Below are 26,778 nucleotides of genomic sequence, written 5' to 3' on the forward strand. Positions count from 1 at the left end.
AGTGGACATAGAGTCCGTCATCCAGCTGCACCTTGCGAAGCTCCTCGCGGATCGCCAATGTACCTAGCTACTGTGAATCTGGGGATCCTCGCGCCGTGGTCGTGACGGTCACCAAACCATCTGTATCCTGCGAGTGTTCCTCGGGAAGTGGAGCACGAAAAAGTGCATCAGCAACTTTGTTGGTTGACCCCGGGCAGTACCGTCGTAACCGCACGGGTCGTAGTCGTACTGGTGTAACGTAAGCGCCCAACGAGCAAGACGTCCAGCTGAATTCTTAAGTCCCCTTATCCATGAAAGCAACCCGATAGTGATCAGATTGAAACTGGAAAGTTTGGCTATATAGGCACATATCGAAGCGCTTCAAACCATGAATAATGGCGAGACATTCAGGTTCTGCGACACTGTACTTGCGCTCGACCGGAGATAGCGTGCGGCTCGTAAAAGCAACTGGCCGAAGCACAACGCCATACTCCTGCAGCAAAACAGCACCCAGGCCATAGTCGCTTGCATATGTCTGCAGAATGAATGGCTCACTTAGGTTTGGGAGCTGTAGACAAGTGCTGTCAGACACGGCTCTTGAAAAGGCTGCGAATGCGCATTGCTGTTGTTCGGCCCAACACCAGTAGGCGCTTTTTTTAGAAGGTGTTTGAGACGGTTGAAATATCTCGAAAAAGTGTTAAATGAAATTGCGGTAGAACGCAATCATTCTGAGGTATCTTTGTAGGCTCTTTACGTCATGTGGGCTTGGGTACTCCGTTAGCGCGTGCAACGCATCTTCGTTGGGGCCGAGCGTGCCGTTATCTACAACAAATCTAAGGGGGTTAATCTTGGGCGCGGCCGGCTGAACTTTTCCAGAATGAATTGTGAGCCCAGCATTACGCATCCGCTCAAGTACGATGCGAAGATGTTCGACATGGTCACCAATCGTTGTCGAGAAAACAACCACGTCATCCATGTATGCCATGGCAAATTCGTACTTCGAGTTCCCTCAAAGCAAATCGTTGTGTGTATGTTTATACAGCCGGAAGTTAGTCTGCTTCAGTGGGCGTCTGGTGTCTCAGCTGTAGATGAGCAATTTAGCCAGTGCGGTGCAACCGCTAACCTGGGGTCTTAAACGTGCACCACGCAGTAGTGATACACGAGAGCACACCGGAACGATGCTCATCCAGGTGGAAACGGGCAGGGGCAGGTTCCCGAGTACAGCATTCATCAGACGTTGAAAACTGGCTGGAGAGTTAGACAAGCCAAACGGCAGTCGGGTGAACTCACAGAACCCTCTGTAGCAGATGAAAGCAGTTTTTGGAACGTCTGATGGGTGAACCTTGATCTGAAGAAACCCGCGACTGCAATCCAGCGTTGTAAACACGGTCGCGTTACCGAGCGCGTACATCAAGAAGGAAATGCTGCGGAAAGGGTAGATGTCTCGTACAGACACATCGTTAAGCCGCCTGTAATCTACATAGGGTCTGCCTGTAGTACTGTACCGTCTTTTTTTCGGAGCGAGAACAACGGGGAACGCCCAGGGGCTCTTCGACTCACGTACTAAACCGGTGTCGATCATCTCCTCGAGCGCCACACCTAGGAGTGCCCTTTTGTGGACGCTGATCGGTCGAGGGTTGCACCTCCGAGGCGGCTCGTCACCGGTTTCAATGTCGTGCAGCAGGATGTCAAGTCTTTCCAGGTGTTCCCGGGAACGTCGGGGAGAAAGACTGCAAAACAGCTTGCAGCTCCTGCCTCTGCTTCTGCTGGCTGCTTGCGGGGCACTTTCTCCACGGTTCTCGAACGCCGGCAGCTAAGACGTCCGGGACAACGTTGAAGTGGGCTGCAGTCCTCCCGTCTGGTAAACGAAGTCAGCTCCGGTTGGTACTCCAGCCAGTATCGGCCACTAGAAAAGTCGAGTGTCATGCTTTCGCCTCTAATGAAATCTCGGCCCAAGATCACGGGTACCACGTGTCCTGACAGATAAAGGAATCGCCTGACGCCGCTTCATCCCATTCAACCGAATCTGCAGCCTCATGGATGCAGCTGTTATCCCTGTACCCGAAGCTAGCTGCAAACGGGTTCCGCACTCACGGAGGCTTATCTTTTTTTTGCTTTGCAGAGTTTGAAAACGAAATCGCCTATCAGCGAGATAGCGAGCCCAGAATCTAAAAGCGCGGCAATGGGAAAATGAAGCAGTGAAATTGTCATGCGCGGTTCAATGATGTTATGCTCGGGCTGGATTCGACACCCCGATAGAATTTGTGCCTCGGCCTCACTGCTCCCAGCGACGACAACAGCCGTCGGCGAATGGCTGTCTGGCTTCAGCGTCGTTTCCTGTAGAAGTTTTCCTGGTTTTTCTGGTTGCGGCCTTCTGCCGCCGTCTTGTGTCACCTCTTGTTTGTAGTGTCCAAAAGCCTTGGATACTGCTTTCGGTGATGGCCGGGCTGCTCGCACTCGTAGCAGCAGTCCGACGACAGTTGCCTGCTTAGGCCACCCGCACCGAGGTGCCCGTCGGACCGCCTCCAGTGATCGGGTAAAGAGCCACGATGGAAGGACCTCCACCAGGCTTGCCAGTGGCTGTTGTGGGGAGGGCTTCTTCCGTCGCGGCGGGGGTCAATGCTTCTTGGCTGCGGGTTTGCAACCGCACCATGCCAGTTTTCACCAGCACTTGCATGTTTCGAACATACCGGACCAGAGTTTTGTCCGGGTGCTGTGTCCTTGCCTCGAGCTCTCGAAGAATCTGCGTGAAGTAGCCTTTAATGCAGGAACTCTTCACGAAGCCTTGTCTGGAAGTCCACCAGGCTGGTGAAGGCGGCATGCGACCCCAACCAGCACCTGGCGCAGGCTTGCAACGCAACCGGGACAACCCGATCCACTATGAAGGCTTCCGAGGCACCGAAGGCAAGGGGGGTACGTCTGCAACTCGCTCAGGAAGTCTGCCACAGACTGGACGTCGTCGTACCCTATGTATACGGGAACAGTCAAGTGTGGTCGGGGCTCTCGCGGTGGGTTTCCTGCTGGCCAGGCGTGTGGGCCAGGCGCTGCATCACGGAATCACACATCTCCTAGACATTCGTGAGCAGGTTCATTCGTGCCGCTGCGGCCACTGCGGCTTCCTGCTGCCGTGTGAGCATTTCTGCAAGCACAAGAAAAGAAACGCCCCCCCCCCCCCCAAAAAAAAAAAAAAGCCAACAAAAACGCTATACAAGCGCACAAAACGATTGCCGCAGTCATAGAAACACAGTCATAGACAGGCCAATATAACAAACGCGGACATGACGGAAGCACGAAACGACGGTAGGACACACGGGGAGTGGGAAAAAGGCTTACCGAAAGAAGAAACCAAGCCCCTTGAAATTCCTGCGAGTGGGTAGCATACCACGCTTGGGCGCTATTATGGTTGGTTTGCCTTGCTGCATACACGACCCGGAGGAATAACACGGAGTCAGAGGTTTCAACTAGAAACTACATTTAATGGGACAAGGACGGTTAACATACCAACACGTTATCACCGCTTGGCGGTAGTCGGCCGACTGTCCTTCGCGCGCTTCTGCCTCGCGTCATGTAGGCGAGCGGCACGAGACACGCGTGGCCGGCTGCTTGCCGCCACCTTGTGGCCGAATGATGGCCGCGGTATTCGGAGACCGTGCAACCGTGCAGACCGGGCCCCCCACAAGCTGCGGCACTATAAATAAATCCTTCACTTTGGAATAGAAGTCTGGATTACAAAAATTCCTCTAGCGGGTAACTACACTTACTTTAAGCTTAGGTTCAAACGAAGCGTATTTTCTGTGCCGAAGAGAAAGTCAATTGCAGCCAAAAAGGCGCGTTATGGAGTGCTTTCTGTAATTGAGAGGACCTGCCGGTTTTCGCCGTTTTGTTTTGGTGCAACTCTATCGGTTCGTCCTGTCAAGAAAAGTGACCACTTTATAGCGTTTCGCGTTTTGATTTTCCCTTTCCCTCCTTAAATCGGCCGGCATCGGACCTAAGCTGAAACGGAGTATAGCTATCAAGGTTAAGTGAACTCAAGTATCCGCGTTTGCAGTTGCCTACCAGAAGACAACTCGTTATTGTCGGAAACGGAAAGTTCTTCAATGGATCTGACGTCACCAATCCCAGGTGTGATATCCCGATGCATAGTTGCTATGCCGTAACGGTTACAGGAATTAGTGCCGTTCACACTGCTCGAATTAAAACAAGCTCGTGATTGCTTGTAAGTAGCACGATGAGCTCCGCCTTCCGATCGCTATCAAAGGCTCTAGACATTTTAAGTTCTACAGACTGAGATTGGACGTTACGCACAAAAAAACAATATATATTCTTTGGATAAACCCTAAAGCTTATACATTAGTTAACACACCGATTGATCGTGTGCCAAAATTTCCGCTTGGATATCAGGAATTGGATGGGGCTTTAAATGAGTGAAAATCTATTTGAGAAGAAAACGCGGACTTGTACCGTGTTAAGAATCATCTGCCGTTTGTGGAGCCATACACACCGCTCAAATAAATAGAAGAAACCGAATGCATGGTGGCGGACGACTGTCATACCAACTGAACAAAACAGAAGCACAGCCGGAAGAAGAAATGACCGAGTTTGACCCTTGGCCTTAGTTTGGGAAGAGGCTTGACGAGTGGATGAAGGATAGTGGCTCTACCCATGATAACGGGCAGTAGCTTGCGCCACCTAGTCTAGCCTAAAGTTCACATGTCTCGATGCAGGCAAAGCGTTTTTTTTTGGTAAATACCTAAAATAAAAAAGCTCATCGAATATATATATATATATATATATGTCAAACATGCGTACTGTCGAAGTTACTAATTCGAAGTTTATAACGAAGTTTAGTACGACGTTTCGAGCGGTCCCCGCTCGAAACGTCGTAATAAACTTCGAATTAGTAACTCCGACAGTACGCATCTTTGACTTATTAACTTTTCCCGGTCCATTGCTTTTATATTTACCTTACTTCACCTATATATATATATCTATATATATATATATATATATATATATATATATATATAATATTCATTATATTTACGCTTTTCGCATGCTCACACTTACACGGGTTTACGCCTACCGGGTTATGTGCGCGCTTCGGTGCTCACATATCTTCCCAGTGCGCAATTCAGAAGAAAACCTATCTTCCAGGATAAATCATATCATGGACATCAATGATCTCAATAGATGCGATGTTCCATGGACGTCCGCGGTATGTCCCATGTTGATCTAGGACGTTTGTACCATTTGAGGACACCCTGATGATGTTTTGTGTTGTCAGTAATATGGGTCCGGCACTCGAAAAGGGCGGCTGTAAAACCTCTTTCTCCTTTTGCTGTGGACAGTGCCGAACTTCGACCAGTTTCACTCACACTCAGCGATGGATGGTGACACTTGAGGTACACAACAACCAAAGGCTGCGAGGGGCTTAAATGCACGTACACAGTCCTTGACACCACGTGAATGGTGGAATCGTTGTTGCAGAGACGTTCAGTTCCTCTTTCACCGCGCACTTGACGGGGGTTTTTATTCAGCGAGATCGGACAGCGTTTTTCCCGCATCAAGACCTGAGCTCCCGTCCACTTATGTGACGTAATTCATACCAAGGCATACATTGTTTTTACTCAAGCATCTTCCTCTGTACTTCGGGTCAAACTAATTTGCGGCCATATGCTCTGGACGACGCATAAATTTGCGTAACTCACGCAGGATTTCTGCTGCTCTTTCTTTTTCGTCAGTAGTCAAGCCAGAGTCTGGAAGGGCCTCTTCTACTTCTCTTGTTACTCTGAAAGTTACCCTGAAACAGATCCAGACAACATCTGATACAACAGCAGTTTCTTACTCAGCCTCGGAAATATCGCGGTCAACTGGATCCAACACGCGGAAAGCGCTCTGCACTTCTCGCGAAAATTCAAGTACGTCTTTCACCGTTCGTTTTATTTTTTACTGACTTAAAGCTCAGTGGCGAGACCGCTTTTTACAGCGGAGCTGTTACGGGCTAGTCCCCAGGATTGGGTCCCCCGCAAAGAAATGTCGACACAAAACTCTGGTTGCCACCGTCGCTCATAGATGGCGGTAGCTGTCCAGAGTGTTGTGTTTGCCGGTTCTCCGCTTGCCGCCGTCGCTCATAGAGCGCGGCATTTCTTCGGAGGGAGAAGGGCGGGATCGGAACGAGCGCCGATGTGCGCAGCCGCGCGAATGGTTTCGCAAACTGCCGCGAGGCCGCTATCGCCCAAGGTTCCACTGCGTCGAGCGCTTCAGATTCATTTGCGAAAGTAGAGCAGATCGCTTGCCTGGAAAGCCACCGCCGAGAACAGACGCTAGAGCTCCGCTGCTCTTCCTTCTTCACCAGAGTGGAAAGGCTGAAAGTTTTTGTAAAAAGGCTTTCTTCTTTAAAAGACACTCCAGTGACATCAATATGCCGGCGCAGCGAGTTTCAGCTAATAAATTGTTTTTTGTTTGTTTTTTATTGCAGCCTAGCATTTCTTTAGCCTTTTTGCAAAGCGGGCCGCAACCACGTGAGATATTGTGATATTAGGGAAAAATGTAAAAGAAAACTTGTATACTTTTGCCTAATACCGGAAAGAAAATGAGATGCTTTAGACCGATGCCAGCGCATGCCGCTTCCAAGCCGAGGCGCCTTACGAAATTCCTAACAGAGGCTTCTTTTTATTTTATTATTAGGTTAACTGGAATGATCCAGTGAAATCGCTCGAGAAGGTATCATAATATACTTGCATCTCCGGGCAGCGATATTTACGAACCTTGATAGCTCTACGATTTTTGCTTGTTGGCTTCTAAAAAGACGCTACTTAAGCCAAGCCAATCCTACACACCTTTTTGAATTCATGCCTCTGCGTTAAATAGAAACAAATCAATTTTCACTTGGTGTTCTTTTTTTTTTTTTTGGTTGTAAAGTTTGAGAGGCAAAGTGGATGTTGTAATGACAGCCGCTTTTCAAAAGGCAGAACGTTTTAACTCTTACTTTAGTATTGTGTTTGCATCGCGCGTAACAAATTACACCACCGCCATCTGCATTCTGGATGAAACATTGATCATGAAGAATATTTTTCATATACATGGGATAGCAGTGGTATTAAAGCGCATATATATTTCAAAGCCTGCTGGACCTGATTGCCTTCCAACAGCATTGCTAAATTCTTGGGCTCGCCAGTGTCGTCATATCTTAAAATTATTTTTTGCAAAGTAACTGCATAATTGCTCTCCGCTAGATGATTGGAAGATGGCCTCTGTCGTATCAGTCCATAACTCTAGGACCCGTAAAAACGTCTTAAATTACCGTCCTATTTTATTAACTTGCGATACTTGCAAAATTTGAAAACACCTCTTGTGCATGTCTGATATTAGACATATGGATGCTCACCTATTGTTGAAACCGAACCAACATGGCTTCCCGGGGAGGGGGGGGGGGGGGGGGGAGTTTACCTTCGTCACGCAGTTAACCGAGTTCACTCACGATCTGTCTGAGGCAATGGATACCCGTAACACTGTCGATTGTGTTTTCTTGGACTTCAGTAAAGCGTTTGATGTGGTATCTCATAGGTTATTGCTAGAAACTATCTCGCATTAAAATATGAATTATCAAGTTATCTCCTGGATTTCCTAATATTTGCATGAAAGATGCCAGTATGTTGTATTAAATAGAAGTAAATCAAGAATTGCACAAGTTACGTCATGAGTACCACAGGGGTTTGATTTAGGACTTTTATTATTTTTAATTTGTGTAAATAAGATTAATAAGTCTGTCACTTCATGCATGAGAATGCTTGCAGACGATTCTATATTATATAGCGAAGTAACATGTTATAGTGGCAACTTCATCACTGAAATGGATCTAGTTACTATCAATACATAGTGCGATAAATGACGGAAAAAGTTTAATCTAGATGAAACCGCGTGCTTAACTTTTTCTGGAAAACAGACAACCATCAACTCTTGTTATGATATCAAAACACTCGATTAAAACTATTAGAGATTACAAGTACTTAGGTCTTTAGCTCACATCCTCCTTGAGCTAGCATCGGTATGTAGATAATACCGTAGCAAACAGCTTCTAAACCTTTTGGGTTTCTTGAGCCGAAACACTTGTATCTTTCCACATATTACGCGGGATCTATTATGTAAATTGAAAGTTACACCTATATTAGAACATGCCTGTAGTGTGTAGGGCCCACTAACTACTCTAGATAAAAAAAAAATAGAAAAGTTCAAAACATAGCGGCTAGGTACATTTTAGTAAAACATTTAAAAGACAGTTTAGTGCAACGCGCTCAACGCAAATGTTGAAATCGAATACTGTAGAACGCGCAGACTAAGGCTTTGTTTAAAACCTTTCCCTTGTGTATTTCACTCCCAGGCTGGCATCCTATGTAAAGCTGACGTGTTTCCCCCCTATAACTTTTCCGAGACTGTGAATGACATACCTAAATTGCGTGAATATAGGTGGAAAACTTCGGCTTTTAAGAGGTTGTTTTTTTTTTTCGGCAAAAAGGAGTGTGCTAGTGGTAAAAACTACATTCTGCTGTTGTCTCAGATTTATGAAACGATGTCTTTTATACCGCGTTAGAGATGGAAGGTTTATTTGACTGATATGATTCCTTAAACAATAAATAACGGGCAGAAGTTCACCTACTAGATTATGCTCTAAGCGACTTATTTTTCGCGGGCTCAGTATTTCGTGATTTCTGTCAACGCTGAAGTGTTGGAATTATTCACGGGTTCTAATTTTCGCGACGCGGTGGGATCTCAGTATAGATTCCACTGCGCTTACATTTTACTGGGATTGTTTGGAGGGCCTATCTTTCGTGAATTGTAGGCGATTCGCGAAATTCGCGAAAATGAGATACTCGCAAAAATTAAGTCGTTTACAGTAATCATACAGAGGGATACCGTTTTGTGTATCCTTTATTTGTTTTCAGTGTCGCGATGTCTGATGGAGTTTGTTGACTGGCGCGAAATTTGAAAAGTGCTTCGGATGTCAGGAGATGTGTCGGAATACTTTTGATCACGCGACGTTTTAAAATGTTGTTGAAGATTACTACGTGTTAATTTGTTTTCTTTACTTGAGCGTGCATACCCCCGCTACTGAATGTATTGGGAGTATACCTACCGGTACTGATTAAAAGATAAAATAGTTGTAAAATAAAAAAAATAAAAAATAAAAACTTAAAAGAGCGCGAGAATCGCCTTCACCTGATATCGAGGTGGACGCCTGCTCGATGCCCATGGCGTGCACCAATACATTATCTCCCAGTGACACACAAACAAAAATTAATCTCCTTTTGAGTGGATAACTTTTGCCCTGAATCTCATTTGTTAGCTGGCACGAGAAAATATTTGATGACATCAGCTGAAAATTGCATTAGCTTCTAATGAGCTTGGGAACATTTAGTAGTTGCTTTAGAACTAAGTGAGTAATTTCTATACGAGAGACGCAGCGACGCACAACAAGGTGAATCTGCAATAACAAAAAAGTGGGGAAAACACGTTGGTACTTGGATGCGTGACTGCAGATAGAAGTTTTGCAGTTCAACGGCGTTACATCACTGAGTATGAGAGAACTACTTGCGCATCGTGAAAACATTAGGAAGAAAAAGAAGGCAGAGTTGTTTCTACCACTTTGCGCCCGTCGTTCTGATGATGCCATGAAGAAATATGCAATATTTTTCTTTAGTTCTGATGCCAGCTCGCGTCAAATTAGAACAAGATAGCACATAACAAAGCAACTTAATGCCACCCACAATGAAACCCGCATGATGTTACGTTTGGATAATATTGAAGACATTATTTACCATTTTATTACTTGAAATTCAGTCGTTCGAATGCAATAAATGAATATTTAAACCCGTTTGAAGAAAATCAACATGTAAAGCACTTTTTAATATTTTAATACAACACAGTATGATAAGTTTTTTCATGGCGTTAAATTATTAAAGAGCGTGTGTGGCTTGGTCCAGGAATAATTTAATTTGTATTCGGAACGAGATTTGTTCCCAGATGGCTTTGATGTTCATCTGTACCAGGGTACAACGAATTATCGTCGATCACTCTCCGGTTCAATGGAGAGCCTATTGATGCTATTTTCAACATTCGTGCGTATTGAGCGTGTTTCAATCGATCTAAAAATGCAAAAAAACACGGGGCATCTGGGTTGGGAAGAGTTAAATATTGGCAGTGAATTTGTGAACGAGATTTGTACCGAAATCCGTTCCTGTTACCTAAGTTTGACGTTTTAATTCCTAATCTACAGCTTTACTGGCATAGCCGCATAAATCAAAAACACGCCGAACTCACAATATCTGATATTCAATGCGCTATTTTTACACCATGCTTTATTCTATATGCAGCGGTTTCCAAATGCGTGCGTGCGTGTTCGCGTTGATGTTGGCTGCCATGCCGAGCGCGTTTCCGCTATACTACGTTTCACCTTTACTAAGAGCGCAGTCGCAGGCCAGAAGACGCCCAAGAGCCGACACACACGTCTAAAGCTCGAGATCAAGATGCAATTACTGCACTTGATTAGGTTTCTTTATTGCATCATACGTACAACAAACAGGGTTACGCCATGACTTATAACGTTCGGAGCTTTGAGATTGACTCCTTGGCTCCTAGCGTTGCCTGTGCTCTAACTTAGGTGAAAGAAAGTATACGTGATTTTTGGCACCATGAGATTTGTTTTCGACAAATAGCCACGCAGCTATATCCCCATCTTTATAAATTCAACAGAGATGTGCATGTAACCATTCCAATAGAAGGATTCTCACCGGTGCCAGTTCGAGCTTTTAGACGTGTGGTTGCGCCTTGTGCGCCTTGGTCGCATTTGCAAAGTGACAGAGTTCGCAATTGGGTGCGGATTAGCGAGATTTCAAAATGTCATAAATTATTGCAAGCTAGCTACCCTGTCCCTCTTCAGATTTCTGTGATGTGTGTTAAGAATAGACTATTTTCAAAAGTGTGCGCCATCTAGCAGTGGCTGCGCCCATTACCCCTGTCCGCCATCCTTTGGGCGCACACTCTAAAAATGTATGGAGACCAGGGCTGTGAAAGTGTTCGGCGTGAACACATATGGTAGTCCATGCCAGCTTAATTGACATCGCGGTTACCATGAAACACATTTATTTACCTTGGGCAAAACCAATTGCCCACGAATCAACACCTTAGGAAAAAAGTGGTATAACAGATGATTACTTAATTAGGTCGCCGAAAAGGAAATTTCGTTTTCTCGGCCAAGAGACTCAGTGTTTACTGTGATAATGAGACGATTTTCAAATGCACTTTCATAAGGATTTTGAAATCACAGATACATGTCAGGAGCTTTGCAGTATACTTTTGTGAATTTCTAATGTCTTCTGTATATGGATTTTTTTTTGAGCTTATCTTAATTATAGCTCGTAATGTGCTACATTTTGGAGATAATTTGAGTGAACTGATCGGAACCGAGAGTTAAAAAGCGTGGTGCTAGTACGAGCTTCATTTACCGTCCCAAGCGCGACGGATGCACGCGGCTTAAGAAATTGCTTCCCTTACGCGAGTGCTCGTTAACAGGAAGCTAAGCCTGCGTCTCCATTGGTCGAGCTTCACGAAACCAAGGATGTAGAAAACAAAAGCTGTCTCTGCTTGTTATGTAACTCCGATAATTTTATCAGTAAACGGCACTCATTACGGTAATCTTTCAGCTTTTCTAAGCCGAAGCAGTCTAGTTTTTTCGGCTATTTCTGAAATGTGGATGTAGAGCCTACCACACATAGGTGAAATCTGCATAAATTTACACATGAAAAGCGTGCTCATATTATAATGATAAAAGTAAAATTACGTACGAACCCACCAGTTGAGCAGATCGGATACCGGAAGCATTTCACTTTCCGCGAACGCCGGTCCTTTCGACGACGACGCGTATGTTTGAAGCGTGTGCGCAGATTATTCTGTCGTAATGTCTGCAACGAACGCAGTGAAGTTTGTACGATTTATGAGAAGCGTGACCGCAGCTTAAAGGTCATCGGCGGATTCTTTCCTGTGGTCAAAAGGTATCGATACTGCAGTACATGAAACCAGGATATTCGCATGCAACGATCGCACGGAGCTGTGGAACTCGGCGCTAGAGTAGAAGTGTTAGAACAGTGTCAGCGATCGAACAATCTTGAGTTCAAGTGTGTTCCAGCCGAGGGAGATGTAACAGATATTGTTAAAAGAATCGGTGCCCTCTTCTAAGAACCCATTGGAAAGTGCGGATATTGACATCTGCAACCCGGTCGCCACATTTGAGTCAAATGAGAAAAAAAACATAATTGTTCGCTTCGTCCAACGCACGAAAATAAATAGAATTTTGAAAAATGCTAGGAAAACGTGGATCTGCACCGCATCTCTCGACTTTGGCGGGACCACTTTTCTGGTTTTTGTCAATGAACGCTTAACGAGCCGGACCAGGAAAGTTCCTGAAACAGCCATCATGCAGAAATGAAAGGCTGGATGGAAGTGTGTGTGGTGTTCTCGTGGGAAAATATTTGCGCTGAAAGATGAGGCCTCGGATGTAATTCAGATTTCTTGCCTACGTGATGTTGAACCAAAAATCAGGAACTAGTTCCGGAATACGTAGATGACAGCTATTTTGTTTTTCAAGATGTCTTTGGGGGGGGGGGGGGGGCACGATCATTCCTATGAGTCACAGGAAGGTAACGCGTTGGTTGGTAAAGATAAAGAGAGGTGCCTTCAGCTTTTTCACCTAAACGTTAGATCAGCAAGATCAAAAACTGATGAACTTTGGTTTTCAAAACGTTTCAACCGATGTTTAACGTTATCATGCTTACTGAAACTTGGTATAGCGATAACAGTGGCTTTATCTTTTGTTGGATTACGCCCACTCTTATTTAAACCTCAAACAAAACCGCGGCGGCATTGTGTCCACTTTGAGAGCGGACACTGGTTTTGAGATTGTACGCAAATTTTCGATGATTAGGAATGATTACGAAGCATTATGAATAGGTAAAGGCCTAGAAGTGTGTTTTGTTATCTACCTACCACCGAATAAAATCGCACTTCAGTTTTTTTTTTAATTTTCAGATAAGTTATTTAGCGCTGCTACTGAAGTTTTGTGCAAGTTTACTCTTAGGGTAATATAAATAATCATATGCTAGATGCATAGCGAAAGCAGTTCGAACTTTTGTGGTTGTTGTCTGTAAATAATCATCAGAATGTAATATCTGATCCCACGCGTATCACTCCATTATGTTACTCTAAGCTCGACTTGTTTATCACAACTCACGGAAGCTTTAATATTACAGCTGGGGTATTGTGTTCGGCCTAGGGCGATCATTTACCTATATTTATACTGATTCAAAACAAAGTCTGTCATCCAAAACGAACGTCAGAGAAGTTCTGTCTCCAAGATATATGTTCAAAATGCCAGCGAGAAAATGCTTCAGACATTTAGAAAAACTAGTGAGAGCACGAACTTGTGCAGTATTTCAGACATAACTGATGTTAATCAAGCATACAACACATTTATCGATGTTTTTAAAAATATTTATCGTCCCTCACTTCTATTAAAACTACTTAGGCAAAATAAACGCGCGGAAACCTGGGATTACTGAAGATCACTTAAAAGCAATGCGTGCCAAAGCTTCTCTATATATTGCATTTTGGAAATCTCAAAACCTGGACCTGCTTGCAAAATTGGAGGCCTTCCGGAACCGCCTGAACGCGGATTTGAAGCGTGCAAAACGAGGCAACTACAGCCATAATTTTTATTCCAAGTGTATGAAACACCATCGCATAATTTGGAAGAGGCTTGGCGATCTCTAGGGTGAAAAAACAAGCTATAATAAAATAAAAACTGTAAATAATAATGGAATGGAAAAGTGTTGTTCGGCTCTTTCAAAAGCTTTTATTTAATCATTATTATGTGAAAGCTAGGACAAGAAGTTACTGTAAAGAAGCAGGAATTAATATTCCAAGAGTTTCCGAAATAATATTTCTCAATCCTGCTGTGTTCATCACACGATTAGTTTCGGTTTCGCCTCCGGTGTCTCGCAACTTGAGCCTGCGGAGGTATGCTGCCGGAGGGCGCGGGCGTCTGAGTAAACAGTTTCGGGTTACACTTTTGGAGCAGTTTGGACACGCCCACACCGGTGCCAACACGCTCATGTATTGCTTAACCTTGTGTAGTCAAGTGTAATAAAGAGTTTTATATACCGGATATCATCCCTACATAATTGGTGTCCCGAAGTCCCGCACAGAACACCTCGGTCACACGACCACAAGCAACCACCGGTGAGCAAACATGACTTGCACCAACGGTTCCTCCGCTGGCGCGGCCCCCCAAGTACCATTTTCCCCTACCGTCTCCACCGTCGCTCTCAAGCTTCCGTGCTTCCAGCCGGCGGACCCGGCTTTCTGGTTCGCGCAAGTTGAAGCCCAATTTGCGACGACACGTATAACTTCCTAACAAAAAACATTTCACCCCGTAATCGCCGCCCTTAACCGAGCGGAGGCTGCACACGTGCGCGACATCATACTCTCTCCCCTGACCGACCAGCTATTCGACCGGCTGAAACCCCAGCTCGTCCGCCGCACCACCTCCTCCGTCCAGAAGGCCTGCAACAGCTCCTGACTGCGGAGGACATGGGGGACCGAAAACCGTCCCAGTTACTCCGCGGGATGCGCCAGCTGCTCGGGGAGAAAGCTTCGACGGTCGACGACTCGCTCCTTCGGCAATTGTCTTTGCAGCGCCTACCAGCTACTGTGTGCATGGTGCTGGCGGGTGCCGGAAACATGACGCTCGACGATCTCGCTGTCGTGGCGGATAGGGCAGTGGAAGTGTCGTCACCCAGCATCAGACTTGTGCTCGTTACTTCAAAATGTAATGGACTATAATTCCAAACTTCCGAGCCCCAAATGTAATGCACTACCGTTACAAATTACTTTCGCTAAAAGTAACTGATTACTTTAACTCGTTACGTTACAAATTACATTCACGTTACATTTTCTATACACTTATCCAGAAAACAAAAGAAACAATTTTGATATCTTTTGAAATATTTTCTCCAACACTACTTCTCATTTTTCATACGTCCGTGTGATGGTAGTCCTTGTAAAATAAAATATCGTACTTAAGAGAAAGAGTATAGATGCACTCCGTTCACCCGTAAGCTGACAAGGCACCGAAAGCTGCAACCAAACCCACCATCCCGATAGCTTACGGCCTCCGGAAATGATCCGTGAATTGTGCAGACAAAGCTGGCGGTGAGCATGCTCAGTAGCAGCGCTACCTCCGCTACGAGATTCGCAGCTAAAGAAGCTATCTAAGAACGCGCCCCTTTGACTCGGGTGTTTCGCCTGTTATTCACAAGAAAGAAAATTAGTTATAACATTACACTGTATGGCCAATGCAGAATGCGGGTGTCCCGGCTTATCTTGATGTGTTTCCGTAGATTACAGCTTGTTGTTCTTGCTGAGGACAATGTGTGTCCCGAAGGAAAAATTCATCACTGTAACCCTGTTTGGCAGTCAATGTTTTCTAGTGGACCGCTGACTGTGCCTGACTGTACGTCAAGCATGTCTGATTGGCCAACAAGTTACTCTGACCGACAGTCAAACTCCCGTCAGACTCCACTTGTCGGCTTTCTGATGATTTCCTGGTGGCAGTCGGCCGCCGCGAAATGCCACCAAGATGTCGTGGTGGCGAATCTGGTTGTACATCGATTGTCTCTGACTGTACGTCAAAACGCTTTGACGTGCAGACAGACGGATACCACTATATTGTCAGATCTATGAATACGAAAAATAATCTATGCACAAGAAAATTATTTCGGGACGTGAGCCCATAAAACCGCTGATGTTAGAGATATGACACGCAGCCGACCGACAACCTTGATAAGAAGCCCGCCGAAACGCCGAACACAACACTTCGGTTCGCCCATAGAGGCTTCGCCGAGCTTTCATGAACGATCGCTCTCGGCTCGTTTTGTCTGCCCGCTTGCTCCAACCTGTCGATCCTGCCCGGGCTCTACAATGTCTTATGTTTTAGTAGAATTTCTACTAGACAAGACCCAGCCTGTTGTGAGTTCCGACGATGTAAGGGACTTTATCGGTGTTGTTGAAGACGACAAGGTGTACCAGGTCTACTGGGCCGGAGACGCGCGAACAAAAGGATCGTTCTACGACGCGAAAGTACTCTACATGGCAGGTGAGTAGAACTAAAGTACGGCGAGTGATGTACGAGTGCTTTGCATAACATGCTGAAGGCTTAACTGCATTTGCAGCCGAAGCACCTCGTATAAAAGGAATGGTCAAATCGAGTTTCCAAAGCGATGGCTTAGCATAGGGGATAAGGTTCCTGATTTGTTCGCAAGTGATCGCGGGTTCGATCCGCGGTGGTCCTGCTTTTTTTTTTCTCTGTTCTCGAACATTTTGTTTTATCGAGGCATTTGGAGATATTTTTGAGGGCGTATAGCTTTACTCTTATATAAATGCTGCCCTTGTTGATGAAATTCCCTTGGCAGTGGCAGTCAGACGTCATCTGATGGACCATCAGATGACGTCTGATGGTCCATCACGTTCCACCAAGGCTGCTGACTGGCAGTCAGTGTCCCAAATTACGTATCTTGATGGAATTTTCAATAGGTGTGTGTGTGTGTGTGTGTGTGTGTGTGTGTGTGTGTGTGTGTATGTGTGTGTGTGTAGCTTTTTTCGGATAGGGAGAAGCACATTATGCACTTAAACTGTAGGTTTCCGTCTTCTTTAATGCCATGAATTTTGAACATCGCATTACGAGATTGCCATGGAGACGACGTACACTCCATGACCGAAACCTCGACCAGAGAGAAAAAGTGGCGGTTACGGGTTATCGATCGTTCATCGGTTCTCACTTTCATACCAATATTCGAGGCGGCCAGGGGAGGGAGGGCATAAAGAGCGAGAGAAGCGGTGGCCATCGGTTTCACAAAATAGAGGAACACAGGAGCACACCACTTTTACGCATACTCTCTGTCTCTCTCTCTGTCAGCACCCCTTAGATGCCTAACCGACTTCCCGCTACAAAAATTGCAACGTGCGGCCAGCGCTTTCTGGCAATGAACATCGGCCTACGCCGAAATTTTCTCTAGATTTTCTTGGTTGCCAACGTCACTCACGCCATCCTCGGAGCTGATATTTTCTGCAACTTCGATCGTCTCGTTCACATGCGCAACACACGGCTACGAGATGCCACACCGCTACTCTCCGTGCACGGCATCGCGGAAGCCTCGGGGGCAGTGACTTCGAACACTAGTTCGACCGCGAGTCAAGTAAGACTTCCAGGATTTGCAGCGTCAGTTTTCTTCCCTTACGTCTCCAGTGACAACTCACCCCATCAAGCACAATCTAATGCCCCACATCATCACGTCGTTACTACCCGTTAATGCATACCCCTGGCAACTTCCACCTGAGCGACTGAATTGTCTCGGTGAGAGTTCGAGCACATGCTCGAACTCGGAATTGTGCGACGATCCTCAAGCCCATGGTCGTCCCCACTGCCTATGGCCTCCAAGTCCACCCTGGGATATTGGCGTCCTTGAGATGACTACCTCTCCCTCAACCATGCGACCCAACCAGACCACTACCCTGTGCCCCACTTGCTCGACTTCGTAGCAAAACTTCAACGAGCCATGGTGTTCTCCAAAGAGGACCTTGTCAAAACGTACCACCAAATATCAGTGGAAGAAGCTGACATCGCAAAAACAACCATCACTACGTCATCAAGCTTATTTGAGTGCGCCTTTATGCACTTCGGACTTCGGAACGCGTCGCAGACATTACAGAGGTTTTTTTGACGACAAAACACAAGGCCTGGATTTCTGCTACGCGTATGTCGATGGCATTTTCGTCGCCAGCACTTATGCCGAAGAACACGCAAAACACCTCCGACAGCTCTTCACTCGCCTCGAAGAATATGCTGTAATCATCAACCTGGATAAGTGTCAGTTTGGTGCTAGTGAAATTTATTTTTTGGGACATCGCTTCAACTCCGACGGTCTTTACCCTGTCGGCGATAAGGTGCAAGCAATTCGGGATTATCCCCAGCCAGTTAACAAACGAGAACTTCGGCAACTTCTGGGAATGATTAACTTCGACTAAAGATTCCTTCTAGGTTGCGCACGCACATTGCAGCCTTTGAACGATCTCCTGTCATCCCTGGGATCAAATACCGCTCCATTGGAGTGGACGGACCAGGCCAAGGCCTCGTTCGTGCAAATCAAGGAAGACCTGGCGGGAGCTGCGTTCCTCGCCCACCCTCAAGCAGATGCAGCTGCACGTCTCATGGTGGACGCATCTGATGGCGGCGTTTGCGCGGTTTTGCAGACGTTTGTTGGTGTAACTTGGCAGTCTCTGGCATTTTTCTTGAAGTCCCTGTCACCTACGGAAACTCACTACAGCACCAGCGGTCGTACCAAGCTCCTGATCCACGCCTTCAGCACCAAAACGGATGTCCTCTACCGAAGAGAAGTTCGACATCTGGCGTTCATATCGTAGTTCTGCACCGATATCCGCCATGTAAAGGGGACTGAGAACACCGCAGCTAACACTCTCTCATATGCCAATGTGGGAAGTCTATCGTCCTCTACTCCCATTTATTTTGACAATATGTCGACATTGGACAGAGAAGATGAAGAGCTTAGAGATTTTCGGGCTTCTTCAGCCACGCTAATTTTTCGAGACGTGCCCCTGCCGACAGGCACTTAGCTCCTTACATGCGACATTTCCACTGGCAGTGCGTGCCCGTTCGTGCCGAAGTCCTTTCGACGCCCAGTGTTCAACTCTCTGCATAACGTCTCTCCCATCCCGGAATCCACGCCACAGAAGCGTTGGTGAAAGCCTGACATCTGTAGCCGGGCATGAACATGGGCATTCGAGATTGGGCTCGCACACGCACCCAGTGCCAACGCTATAAATTGCAACGCCGCATTGTTTCTCCGGTCTCTCCATTCATGCCGCCCAATTTCCGGCTGAGCAAGGTTCACAATGACATTGCTGGACCTCTACCACCCTCACAAGACTGCTCCTACATGTAACTTTCCGAATAAATGTCAAAACGCATCTGTCACTATCTTATTCCCCAACGTTCTTCTTTTCCTTTTCTTTGGCCCCCCTAGATATTTCGCGCTGCTTCGCCTTCGGTTTGTTTCTTTTGGACTTCCCTCTCCTCGGCTTGTGAATTTATTACTCCTGGAATGATATTTCATTTCATTTATTGACCCCTAAAGGCCCCATTGGGGCATAACACAAAGGCGGGGGGACAGAACCGGGAGGCATAATGTAGAACTTTTATACATATAAAAAAAGAAGAAAAAGAAAAGAAAACAGGAATAAGAGGTGGCCTAACAGTGGCCACACAAGAAGACATGTCGCTGGTTAAGAATTATATATGAATGACACGCCATTTCTAAAAAAAGATCGGTGTCACTGATGCACACAATAGGATCCGGCAGATTATTCTATTCTATTATAGCAAGAGGAAGAAATGAGTGGTTGAAGCTAACAGTGGAACTAAGAATGCGACTTACACCATGGAGGTTAAGTGGCGTCGGGATGAACGATGGGGATCTATTAGCAGTGACTGTCTGAGTTGAGGGTGGTGATGGAATATCTTATGGAAGGAGACAGATGCGTGAAATTTTCTGTCGAGAAATGAGGGTGACAAGAGATAGAGCAGCCTTCATGGCTAATACACTGGCAGAACGTTCATAATTAGTTAGAATGAATCGGGCGGCATGATTTTGAATAAATTCTAAGGTGTTAGTGAGGTAGAGTTGATGCGGAGACCAAATTGAAGCAGCATATTTAATCTTTGGGCGGACAAATGTCTCGTAAGCCAGCTGTCGTAGGGCAGGAGGGGCAGAGTGCAGTCATCATCTGATATAGCCAAGGGTTTAGAAGCTTCAGCATATATTGTGTTAATATTTAGAGACCAAGACATATTAGGAAAAAAATGGACACCAAGTTATTTGCATTATTTTACACACTTGATTTGCTCAGTGCCTAGAGAATACTGGAAGAGAGAAGGGAAGATGGTGGTAATCGGCGCTACTTATACTGTGTTGTTCGGTCCAGTGCTCCACACCGTTTTCAGAAGCCCTTGTTGCGCTGCGGTTTTGATGACTTGGTAAGGCCCCTTGAACTGTGACGCAGATTCTGGTCCGTCCGCTGGTCAAGACAAAGTCACCCACCCGTAGCTTTGGAAGCTCAGCATTGTGTCGCTAATCGAAATGCCCTTTCATCTGGTACCGATAGTTTTCTTTTTGAGCATTGGTCTTTCTGCGTTCCTTGATATCTATTCGTCCAGTAATCCCAGGCAGGCTGTCAGCAGGCAGCAGCGGAGCTTTCCTCGAGATTACGAAGAGAGGACAGCATCCCAACCCTGCCATGTAGGACCAATTATGACGTGCTGCTCCGGCCTCAAGCGAACATTTCCAGCCACTTGGAAAGTTGGGGTACATGTTCATATTGCCGCGCGCGCAGCTGGCCAAGTAGGCAGCGCGCGCGTGGCATAACGGTTATCGCGCTTGCCTCCCACGCAGAAGGCCAGGGTTCGATTCCTGGCCGCGGCTACACATTTTTGCTGACAGTGTAATTTGATGTTCTAGTGAATTCGAGAACCGTCTTGCTGATTCGAGGTCAGAATGTTCTACACGCCGAACCTTCTACGCCGATAATTCCAGAAGCCCACACGTGTACATAAGGGGCTTCGCGTGACGATCTGCAGTCAGTTTCGCCCAGCGTTCGACTCTGCTGCTACGCCGACTTCGACGCCCGCGACGCTTCGTTATTATCTTTTGTACCCTTTTATTTTTGGCACAAGTTCGCCACATTAAACGCTTATTTATTCCTGTTTATTTCTTGTTTATTGGTCGCCACCTGTGACAATATATTTTTTTTATGTCTCGTATGACGCTCTTCGCTAGGCCATTTGCCGAAGGATGGTAAGGTGTCGTGAATCGCAGGGCTATCGCGCGGTCTTTCGCCCATCCTTCTAGTTTGCGGCTACGAAAGGCTGGCCCATTGTCCAAAACGACAACCTTTACGTTGCGATACACTTTTCTGCCCAGCAAAGAGATCACGCTGTTAGCTCTTCCCTACCTCGTTTTCTTGCCACCATTCGAGTGCACTCGTCGATTCACAGTAGAAATGCTTGCGTCTTCTTCACACCTTTGCTTTTATTTTTTGTCTCTGCCAAGTCAAGGTGAACCACTTTAAAAGGTGTCCTGGAGTGTTCAGGTAGCGTCATTTGATCTGTAGGTGGTCGGTATTTAACTTTGTACATTTGACACCCGTGGCAGGACTTGATGTAGACTCTTGTGTCGCCTTTCATAAGAGGCCACATGAACCGTTTGGTCAACTTTACATAAGTGTGCCAAAACCCGTCATGACCACCTGACTCTAGGCTTGTGTGGCACAATTCTAGAATCTGAGGAACCATTGTGGATGGAACGTGAAACTTTCCTTTTGTGCAATGTTCTAGCTGTTCTGCCCTTGCCAGAAATTGATGAATTCACTACTTCGGGTGACCCTATAGAGGATGTTAGCAGAAGTCGTGACATCGCGTAGGCGTCTTTTAAGAAAGCACCTGGACGATGACTTACTTCAAGATCAAAATGCTGCAGCTTATTGATCCAGCGAGCTATCTTTCCCTATGGCTCGGTCATTTTGAGTAGAAAGATGAGTACTTCATGGTCAGTAAAAAGCTTGAATTTTGAATCCTCCGGGTAGGAACGGAAATATCTAACCACCTTCAGCACCGCCAGGGCTTCTTTCTTTGTGGTGGAGAAGTTCATTTCAGTCTTCGTGAGAGTTGAACTGTGGTATCCCACGACGTGTGGCTGTATGGAAGCCGGTTTTTTTATGTTACGTTGGTAGAGTACTGCACCTGTTGCGTAGTGTAAAGTAACAGTGTTAAGCTCGAATGGTAGATTGAAATCCGGCAAGCGCAGAACCGGCCCGGATGAGATGATCTTGACAAGGTCCTGATGTTTTTCTTCGCACTCCTGGGTCCAGTCGAACTTTGTTTTCTTCTGAGTCAACTAGGTGATGCAACGGCGTTTTGTAGCATATTCCTGGATGAATTATCTGGAATGTCCTGCAAGGCCGAGAAACGCACGGAGTGAGCGCACGTCATTGGGCTTGGTAAATTGGGAAATGCGGGCAACTGACTCTCGTTTCGTATTTTTCGTTGCTCCGTCTAGAACTCTGCCAAGAAGTACAACTTTGCTCTTGAAAAATTCACTTTTCTTAACGTTGACTTTGAGGTTGACCTCAATAAGGGCTGACAAAACTTGTTCCAGATGCTCCTCGTGTTCGGTCTCTGTCTTTGAGTATATGATGATATCATCAACACAGACATTACAGAATATTGCCAGGTAAAGCTCGACGAAAGCGTTCATCATCTTTTGGAACCAGCTGGGTTAATTTTTTCATCCAAAGGGCAGGCGATTATATTCATAGATGTTTAAAGGCGTTATAAATGCTGTGAACTTCTTGCTGTCCTCTCGAAGAGGCACCTGCCAGAACCCTTTACATAAATAAATCCTAGAGAAATACTTCCAGCCTCCTGTTTCATCAATTTTACTGTCAATCTGAGGCATTGGACAAGGAATTAGTTATATCTGTTGGTTCACTGCTCCGTTGTACGCGCAAAGGCGAAATGTTCCATCTTCTTTTGGAGCGATGGTGATGGGAGATGCGAATGGAGAAACAGAAGGTCGTATATGTCAAATTCCAGTAGGTTCTGTAGCTCTTGATTTAGCCATGTCTTCTTTCCTTGTGTCAGGTTTTAAGGTTTTTTCTTCACCACAGATTTGTTTTCAAGCTCGAACGGTACTTCAAACTTGGGTGTACACGGTGTATATCCACCTACACCCACGAGTTCGGGATAGGTTTTAGACACCACGTCTGTTGACTTGATGGTGCGAAGAGAAGTCGTGGTACCTTCTGAGTCTGTCGAGCATCCAGGTGGTGGGCCAACAGAAACAGTGTCGTTCCAGTAAAGATTCAACTTCAGTTGTTACATGTCAGGGCGTGACAAAAGAAAATCGCACTCTACTCCGTCGATTGCCAAGGCTTGGGTGCTTGCTCTGTGAGACTGGAACTTGACTGTCACGTTCACCCCCTCGGAGAGTTGTCTTGTGTGGCCGTCGTAGCTCCGAACAAAGACTTGTCTTCCTTTAGATATATGGCTTGGCGAGATCTTGTCTTTTTTATGATAGAAATAGATGCTCCCGTACCTACAAGAGCATTGCATTTGTTGTCTTTTGACTGAAATCTGGATATGTAGGAAACTTGAAGAAGTTAGACACACAGTCTCCATTTGGGTCTTAGGATTAGACTGCGATTCCTCTTTTATTCGTTTTTTGAGTTCTCGCTGTTGATGGCGGATGTGGACTGGGACACTTGAGCATCAACGAACTGCTCTGCTGACGAGTGAAATTGGGTCCGCGGAGCCTGTTCAGTAGCTTGTCTGCTCCACTGTTCACCACTCCTGGGAACATACGCTTTACTAAAGCTGTTCGTTGGTTGTCTGCGCCACTGGTCACTTCTCCCAGGAGCAGCGGTTGGTGGTGCTGGAGCGCGAGAGTCCGCTGCCGCTCCGTTATCCGGGCGGGTAGAAAAATCATGCAATGACTTCATCAAGTCCTCCATGGTCTTGGGTGCTTTACCGGCACTTGTTTTCGCAATTCTCGTGGTAACTTAAAGGTGACGAGTGCAATAGGGGCGGATGGTGGTAATTTAAATATAGGCTCAGCACGCTGCAGTAGTCTTCCCTTTTCAGAACAAGAAATACTCCAGGAGAGCACCAGACCCAGGCTTGAAATGCAATAGTATGACTTGGTTGCACCTTTCCACAGCATTTTCTTGAAACGTAGTCAAAAAGTTGGATTTCCATTTGTTCCAAGGCTCGTCAGCGTCGTCAACCAAGCGTAACTCGTACCATTGCTTGGCTAATCCTCCAAGGAAAAGGCGCATGTTTTGTATGCGGTCTCGTTCTGAGGTCCATGAATTTTCGTCGCAGGCGTACTCGAAGAAAGCAATCCAACCGTCCGGACTCTTTAATTTCCCGTCGAATATGTCTGGCTTTACCGCCTCCTATCTGGGCGCTTTATTCTCCACGCTCAGCGTAGAGATCAAGCTTTGAATAATGATGTTTTGTTTTGACGTTTGCTGCTGTTGAGCATGAATCGCTTGGAACACTTCTGCCACATCAGAAGCCGGAGACGCTTGTGAGACCGTAGGTGCCGAAGTCGCCACTCGCTGCAGCACAAGCTTGTGAAAGACAGCCATTTGTATGTTTATCTTGACTGACCCCTTTTTCATCAACTCTTCCGAAGAAAAGGCACCTTTCTGGAGGACATGCTCTGGCAGCTCCACTTCTGGTTCATCTTCAACTTGATATCGGTTAAACACCACTCGGCCTAGGTTCCAAGCAACAGAAAATTGTCCCCACATGTTCTGAATCCTGTCGACTGCGCCAAATTATGTAACGTTCAGAAGTGTCAAAACGGATCTGCCACCATCTTAATCCCCGACGTTCTTCTTTTTCTTTTATTCGGCCCCCTTAGATATTCCGCGCTGCCTCGTCTTCTATCGTTTCCTTTCGGGTCTTCTTCAATACATACTCATTTGTGTGAATCGCTCCACCCGCTGGCCGGAGGCTATCCCCCTGAGAGAAATGTCCGCGGAAAAAGTCGCTAAGGCATTTCTGCAGACGTGGATTGCCCGCTTCAGAACACCCTCTAAGGTCACAACCGACCGTGGTAGGTAGTGTGAACCTGCCCTCTTTAAAGAGTTCTTAATACTCGTGGCAACACATCGGATTCGGACCACCGCCTATCATCACGCAGCTAACGGCCTGGTGGAACGGATGCGCCGGCACCTGAAGGCAGCAATCACCGCTTCTTACGAGGCCTCACGCTGGACCGAAGTGATTCCACTCGTCCTCCCCTATTGGAAAGACCAGTTTGAAAATGTAACTGGTCAGGCTGGTATTTGGACTGGTCAAACTGGTATTTGGACTGGTTAGACTAGTCTAACAGGGAATCAAACTGGCGCAACTTGTAGCCAGATTGGTCTAACTGGTAACCATATAGATCTAACTGGTCACCATATTCGCCTAACTGGTCACCAGATTAGCCGAACTGGTCACCAGACTGGCCGAACTTGTCACCAGACTGGCCGAACTGGTCACCAGCCTGGCCGAATTTGTGCAACTGGTAACCAGATTGACCAAACTGCTTACCAGATTGAACCCTCTTTCTCACTTTATTTGTAGGGGTGTGCGAATTGGCTTTAAAATAATTGCGGCATAATCGAGTGTTTACTTTTTACTGAAAGATTCATCCCCTCAGCCGTTCAGAATAGTCTCAGAGATACATGGCTGGAAAAAAGTCAACATGCTGGGAATATTTTTTATTGCTTAGGTCACCGAGAAGTTCTGTAGGTTCAAAACGACCAGTATAAAAGACTGAAACGCAGGGCTCGGATGTAGTGATCTGGTTAGTCTGCTGTTGTGTTGATGTTTTTATCTGCCGTATATGTGTCTGCGCTCAATGTACGTTCAGCCGATGCTTGTAGTAGTTGTATTGTATCTACATTTGTGTATAATAAAGATTTCTGAAGCGCAGTGGAGGCGTAAACAAATGGAAATATGTTTGTCGAATTAGCGTGGCAAGTCAACCACTGCACTCTTAAAAAAAAAGGTGCGCAAAGAGACCAATCGCCATCTTTCATCCCCGCGACCCTAGCGCCCTCTATTCAGAAGCGGTAACTCGAGCAGTTCGTCCCGCGGGCATTTCGTTGCTCCCGCTGGAGTTGATCCCCTAACGAATACTTTAGTCACCTCGCCAATAATGGCTGCCGCAAGCCTTCGATGAAGTGGACGAAGCATCACTCGAGTAGCTATTTTGGAAAGAAGCCTTGGCAAAACAAGATTTTGGCCCCGGGATTTAGAAATTGTGACTACACGCGCATATTCGGTGAATGTTTCCGGCCGCGAAAAACATGAGAACGGAATCCGAGCGACGCGGAGGCGCCGGAGACGAGGCTACCTACTCTCCGACTGCCGCGCGCGCGCCCGAGTTTGAACTGGAGGTGACGGTTGACCCAGTTGACCTGTGGCGGTGCGGTGGAAGCCTCGTCGGATGCAGTCGGAGTGGCAACCGATTGGACGGTGAGTTTTGATTGCTTTGGCTACTTGTTGAGCAGCAGAAATGTTATAGTCATTTCAGAACGTACTTCATAAAGTCGCAGGGTTACCCTGTACGATAGGCGCTCGCTCTCTGACGCGGTCGGGCTCGTACTCGTCCATGTTAGCGTGCAAACGAGGCCTAGCACTTCAAAACTAGACCCGGCGGCAATCAGTTCATCAAACAAACGATATAACACCGGCAGATGGTTTCGTCGACGCAGCAGCGTTTTAATGCCACTTAGGTTCATCGAAAAGTACCCGTGTTCGTTTCATCGACCAACCTTGCGACGCTTCATCGGAAGCGTCTTTCCGCACATATCGCCTCGGTCGGCGACCAAGGCGATGCGAGCTTGACGAAACCGTTGCGGTTCGCATGAGGCCTGGTGCGAGTTCGCGCCTCGAGAGTAAAGTTTCGCGCTTACGCTCTTAGGCGAAATGTATGGTCGTATCCGATATGCGTGAATAAACATGTTCTCGATCAATATTAAAGTGTCTCCGAGCGGAGCGAAGGGTTTCAGCGCGTGGTGCGGACGGTTTGAAAGCAGCGATCGCCAATTCATTTGTGGCGT

The sequence above is a fragment of the Ixodes scapularis genome, unplaced genomic scaffold, assembly GCF_016920785.2.
Source record: "Ixodes scapularis isolate PalLabHiFi unplaced genomic scaffold, ASM1692078v2 PGA_scaffold0__279_contigs__length_252992795, whole genome shotgun sequence".
Taxonomy (NCBI): domain Eukaryota; kingdom Metazoa; phylum Arthropoda; class Arachnida; order Ixodida; family Ixodidae; genus Ixodes; species Ixodes scapularis.